The following is a 6,719-nucleotide window of genomic DNA, read 5'->3' on the forward strand; positions in this document are numbered from 1 at the left end:
GAAGCTGCGGTTTAACATGGGAATAGTTGGAGCAAGAAAAATGTTATTACCAAAACTCAGCTTAAACCAAGAGTACCGCGAGGTCAAACGCTGCAGCCAGTCAGAAACACAGTGTTCTTGAGGATTGTTATACTGGAGTTACAGGAGACAAGGTGCTTTCGTGGTAAATGGAAAACGCAGCTCGGCAGAGAGGAGGAAGCTGCAGCAAATGCACTGCTGATGTTAAGCTGCTGCCTCCCTGGGGCCAAGCAGCAGTGCATGACTGGGAACGTCCCATCCCTGGGTCAGCAGCTGGACACCTCCAAGGCAGGGACCCCCCAGCCCCTCTTAAAGCTCTCTTGAATGATCCCATGCTGCAGAGAGTACTACTCTGTACAAACATGTATACAAATGTAAGTACATCCATATACTTGGCTGAGATGTATAAACTCTGCAATGGACTTTGGATGTAAGTGTGGTCTTTGCTGCTGGCTCACCGGAGAGGGTTCTCAGTTAATCACGGCTCAGTGGTTGGGCTGGGTGATCTTATCCAATCTTAATGAATCTATGATCCTATGGAAATAAATTGTACCCAGCTTGTCCCTGCTGCTGTCCCCTCCAAAGGTGCCAGGTTGCTCCGTCACAGGCAACACCGGGATGAGTCCCTGGGATCGTACCAGCACTCGTATTCGGTGTCAAGGAAGACAATATGGAAACTGTGCCAAAAGAGGCCTGATCTATCACAAATGCCATCTCATCATTTTCAGCTGCTTTGAACTTCCCAGTGACTTTTATTTGTGCCTCCCTTTTCTTTCTGTGCCAGAACAGACTCACATCTTGAAAAGCTCTTCTCCCCACGTAGCTGTTATCCTGCAGCCCTTCCCAAATCCCCCCAGCTGTGCCTCCTCTGCTCTGCCTTGCTGGGATAAGCAAGGGAGGTTCTTTGTCTGCAGGTGAGTTGTCTGCTGGTCTTTTTTAGGGGAAATTGGAGGGCTCCTTGCAGACACAGAGGGCCACAAATGGGTGGACAGGGAGCTGCTAAACAAAGAGCTGGTGTGAATTAGAAGAGAGATAAAGAGCAATGGACTTGATAAGGAGTTGGACTTGATGATCCTTGTGTGTTCTTCCAACTTGGGATATTGTATGATTTTATGAAAAGAACCATTGGCCCACATTGCAGCCAAACAGCCCAGGCATGGAGCAGAAAACAGCTTGACAAAGGTCATGCAAGGAGCATCAGAACAAGTTTCAGATGTAGTCCTTTAACCAGATGGCTGCTGTCTTGTGAGCAGTGCTGCAGCACGAGCCGTCATTGCTCCTGGGCCACGTTCTGTTCCCAAAGAAAGTGTAGGGTGGGTGGACAACCCTGTGGGTGACCTGGAGCTCTCCAGGTGGGAGGGCTGAGCTCCAGCAGCATGGATCCAATATGGAGCTCCTTTGGACGTGGGGACAGTGAGGAAGGCAGAGCAGACCAGAGGTGCCAGGGTGGCTCTGAAACCTTCTCCGAGGACATGCTCCACCTTCACATCTCACCTACGTCAGAATGACCTCATGTTCATAACAGCAGGAATTTCCAGCTGGCGCAGCCAAGCCCTTTGCTGCTAAATTAAAATTTCTACCTCTCTCCAGAGAGTTATTTCCCCTCCATTCTTTTTATTAATAAATTAATAATAAAGCAGTTTGCTGGAGCGACGAGGTGGATTCGGCTCCAAGCGTGGCAGAGCGAAACAAGTACAAACATCAGCTTGTTTATACGCACGTCTGCCTGCAGAGCTGGGTACCAGCAAGCAGAGCTCTGCTGAGCGCTTGCCAGAGCAGCTGGAAGGGGCGATGGATGCTTTTGCAGACACAGAGCCTCCTTCTCTCTGCTCATGCCATGGCACAGCTCATCCAGCGCCTGGATCCGTGGATGCAGTGCTCTGTTGCCATGTGTGGGTGGTGCAGACCCAAAGAGTGTTTGAAGCCTGATGTGCCTTCAGGTTTTGCCCATTGGAGAATGTAATGATTGGGTGTTTACTGGTAGATGAACATGTATTCTCTCTTCTTTGTGGCAGGAGCTGGCTGCAATGGGGCTGTGATGGCAGGGAGCTCCGTATGCAGGCAGCGAGCTGAGGGCTGTGGCTTGGAGCAGGCCCTGAGTGCTGCACATCTGTGCAGATGCTATCAGCTCACATGTGGGCAAGGTTCCATCAGGGCTGGACACCAACAAACCATCCCGCTCTCACTGCGGCTCTGGTTTCTGTTCTGCTCTGAGCTCTGATGCCAAGGGACATCATGCAGTCTGAAACAGAAGTGGAAAACTGCAAAGTCTGCAATCTGTGTGTTTGGTAGAGCCCGTGTACCTCTTCATCCACTAACCCGGGAGCTGGCTGTGTAACAGCCCCACAGACCACCAGCTGAATGCTGATGTACAGTGCAACCTTTCCCCAGCACTCCGGTGCTCTACAGGAGCTCCAAGCTGACTGCACACAGGATTTCTCAGCACTGCCATGTGCAATTTGCTCTCTTTGGACCACACAAAGCAGCTTCAGTGGCACACAGGGAAGTGGCAGAGATGGGGAACGCAAAGGAACAGATGCTCCTTGAGCCTGCAGAGCTGTGGCACGGTGGCAGTGCAGAGCTGACACGCTCTGACATGACACTTTATGATGAATTATACATACGATGGTAGAGAGGAAAAGTTACCAGCAGTTAGCTGGGAATAGAAAAAAAAACTAACTCTGCATTCATTTAAACCAGAGGGACTTTGTGTCAACAGAAGTAGCATCACTAATGTGGGAATTAGCCAGGGGAGCGCTGGCTGATCCCTCTGCTCTCCCTCCCAGCCCAGCAGTGCCTTTGGGGAATCCATCCTTTTTACACCACAGCTAAGAGACCTGCTGCAGAGCCCCTGCTTGCCTGCACTGGGACAGCTGGGCAAGCCCTGCTATGCCATCCCATTGTTACCCATTGTATTGTGTTGTGCGAGCAGAGGTTAGGGGCTCCTCACTGAGAACAGAAGGTGGGAAGTGCTCTCTGGATGCTCCATGCAATGCTCTGCTCCTTGCCCTGTATGGGTGACAATGGGGGCCAGAGATCTGCCCAGGAGGAGCCCACGGCCAGGAGTGGAGGAAAAGGGAATGTTTTCTTTCTTAGGAGGCTTTTACATAGTCTTTGTGTGCTGATCTAAAAAAAGCCTGTATGATTTTGATGTGGGCTGGGCTGGATGCTGTGGGTAATGACAGGCTGAAATCCTTGAATAGCTCTGTAGAAACAGCTGGCTGAATATTACAGCCTGAATCTGACCGAGCTCGCTACTGGGTGATCTAGAAATCACAGACATGCCTCTGTGTGTCTATAGTGGCTGAGTGGGAGAGAGAAGTGCAAAACGTGCTCCCACCTTGGTTTGATTCACTTGAACCTGAGTTTCAAAGCCACATTAAAGTCAAGGGGTGTGAACTTACTCAAATTGAAACCAACTGACAGCTGGCTGGGAGCCCTGGGAAGGGGAGCAGTGGAGCTATGTGTGCTTCCCTCTGAAGCTGATGGGAAAATGTTGAAACCTGTGTCAAGGGGAATGCTGCCATTGGCTGCTGGTGGCAAAATCAGTGTATATATACATCACCTGTGCTTGTGAGCTCGTCTGCATGTGGGCCTGATGTGATGGGAGTTCATTTGAAGCCTCAGTCTGGAAGCTGGTGCAGGTTGCTTAGGTGCAGGCTGAGCTCCTGAGGAGCTGTGGGGATGTATGCAAAGATGGTTTTCAGCCTAAAGAATTAGAGCAATTTGTGATGTGACTACTGAGTAGCATTCCAGGGACAACGTGTCTCCTTCAACACTAATTAAAGGTAATTCAAATGTGTGGCTTCTAACTACTTGCAGAGGACAGCTTAGTATTGCTAACACCATGTGGTGTTCGAAGCTGAGAGGTTCCTTGAGTCCCAGGACAGCATGAACCAGCATCCCTTCACAGTGCCTCTGATGGTGAGTATCTGTCTGAGCAGTTAGGATGCACAGCTCTGAATTACTGAGCAGAGTTGGGGTGCCCACAGCATTGGGATGCTGTTCTGGTGCTCAACCGTTTGGAGGGTTGGTTTGCTTTCTTCTCACCTGTCCTGTGTTCGTAGCTCACAATGGATCCATCCTGGCTATTACCAATGATGATTGTCAGCTTCCCCTGGAAGGGGCTGTGGGGTGGGGGCTGTGTATCTGCTGGGAACCAGAGCTGGTGGTGGGTTGGCACCACTGTGTGCTGAGCTAAAAGAGCAGTGAAAGGGAATAGGGTGACACTACTGCAGTCTGTTTGGCGTTGTTTGCCAAACAGGCCCTTGAAAACGGTGCTGAAAGCCTGGGGAATTTAATTGGGAAGTGGTGTGGGGGAGACTGGAACTGGTGGAAAAATATGTGGTTAAAAAGCACTTTCTGCAGCATTGCTAAATAGGAGGGATTTGAGCTCTTAAATCGGGTGCAGCTGTTGCTCATCAGGCACCAGGGGTGCTGCCCTGTGCTGCCGGAGCAGCTGAGCCCACAGACTCACACAGCTCCCCTTACCCAGCTTCAGCCACACTCCTGTAGTGTTCCCTCTTTGTTTTATGGATTGCTGTAGTCCTGTGGCTCCTGAACTCATACTTTCCTATGGAGCAGCTTCACAGTAAATCATCATTAACCGTTACCAAACTTGCTCAGCTTCCTACTCTGATTTCATGCTGGAATAATTCCTTACTCTTTTCTGGAACTACGTGAGCTTTTTGTCAGTCCTTTGGCATTGCCATACTGTAATTTAAGAAGGAGGCACAGAAGATGCTTTGGAGAAACTAAGCTGTCTGTCTCAATGCAGCAGGCTGTCTCCTAAATGTGCACTTGCTGCACAAGGGATCAGAGTGATGCATTACTGTCAGAGTTGAGATGCAGGGATGTTTGTGCTGTGCTTTGTGAAGAACTCAGTGGAGCAGAGAGCGCTTTAATTCTCCCCCAGCCATTCCCTGATGGGACAATCTGTGCCATCACCTCCTAGCTTAGGAAAAAAGGGAGAAGAGTGAGCATAGCTTAGAAAAAAACCCATCTATAGTTCCATCAGGGCTTGCATAAGTGTCACCTCCTACTGTCTAGCCAGGAGACGGCGGTGTCTGTAGCTGAGAGCAGAAAACCCATGGGCTCGTGCTGATGCTACCAGCCCTGTGCTCACAGTGTGCTGCTGCTGAGAGCAGGACCGGAGCTGGGCTCACCCAGCATCAGCTCTTTCCTCTGTGGTGGGGGTTTAGGGGCTGAGATCTCTCCCCAGCAAGAGCAGCAACAACAGTCACTCTTACAGCCTGCCAGCTGAATGGAAGAACTAATCAATCTGTCCTGCTCTGCTTGTTTAATGTTCCTCTTCTGCAGAGAAGTGAGACAGTTACTTACACTTTCCAATATGCCGGGACAGTCTTTTGGCCTCAAAATGCTCCAGAATAATGAAAAAGTCTATTTACAGTAGCAAAAGCTCAGTCTGCTCCCTCCTGGGATTAATTTACTGCGCTGGGATTTCTGAGAAGACTGTTTTCTGTCTCAGAAATAAGAGTGGCTTGGCAGCTCCTTATTAATGCCAGGTATTAAGCTTTCTCAAAGGTACCATGTGATTTATTTCTTTAACGTTTTTTTGGGAACCTTATTGAGGGAGAAGGGGAAAACTAAAGCCTCGTTCTTTCCGCGATGGTAGAAACATGGGAGTTCTGCTCTCGGACCACAGACGTATTGAGGGAGGGGAGCTGGGGCGGGGGCAGTGCATGCAGGAGGCATGGGCTGCCCAAATGCTCCTACCAGCCCCAGGGTGCTCTCAGCCTGCTGAGGAAGGTCTCAGCCCCATCACCTGCAGCAGCAGGCCAGGAAACGAAGGCCCTGCCCTGGGGCCGGAGCCAGCGTATGCACAGTAATCCCTTTTGCTTTGCTTGCCTTGATGGCTGGCCAAGGTTTCAGGGAGCCAGGTTTGGACAAGGAGCTGCTGGGACAATCTCCTTAGCTTGAATTGTCATTTCAGTTTAAAGCTTTGCTTGGTTTTCCGCTGGAACCCTGGGGGTTGCTCCTGCAAAATGTTCTGCTGAGTGTTTGGCCACGCAGCAGTGCGGCTGCCACCACCATTGCCATGAAAGCTGGTTTAGGAGCAGCAGGAGCCAGCAAGCTGCTGGTGTGCTGCTGGAAGCATCCTGGGAGGTGCTGGAGCTGCCCCGTGCTGAGGCTGCTGGGTTCTGTGCCATGGCAATGCAAGTTTTGTGTACTGCTGTCTGATGTTTGGGTGGCTAAATGGAGAGGACAGCACTGTGAGCACCACGCACATCCCATTATGTGAGACAGGCTACATCCCTGCCTTCTGGAGGCTGCAGTGTTTATGACAGTATTGTTTTGCTTTGCTGTTTTGCTGCAGAGGAGTGCTGGGGAGGTTCTGGCCCTCAATGCATCTGTTTGCTCAGTGTCTCACAGCACTGTGATCTCTGCTGCCCCAACCCGTGGGATATATTTCTCTCTCCCCCAAAATTGGTGTCTGGAGCCGTGCCACGGGGGAGGGCTCAGCTCTGGGCAATGGGGAGGGAGCGCTGCCCCTTCTCACATCTCAGTGCTCTGTGAGTTTCCCTATTGTAAATCCATTCCCCTCTGCAGAGTGTCACAATTTATTCCCCGGTGTGAAAAATGAGCAAAACCAACCAAGTGCTGAACTGAAAGGAGTACAAAGGGGAACAGTTTTCCCTCTTCCTGCATTCCTCTCACCCTGAATGCAGACTCTGGCCTTC

The sequence above is a fragment of the Gallus gallus genome, chromosome 17 (assembly GCF_016699485.2).
Source record: "Gallus gallus isolate bGalGal1 chromosome 17, bGalGal1.mat.broiler.GRCg7b, whole genome shotgun sequence".
NCBI classification, from domain to species: domain Eukaryota; kingdom Metazoa; phylum Chordata; class Aves; order Galliformes; family Phasianidae; genus Gallus; species Gallus gallus.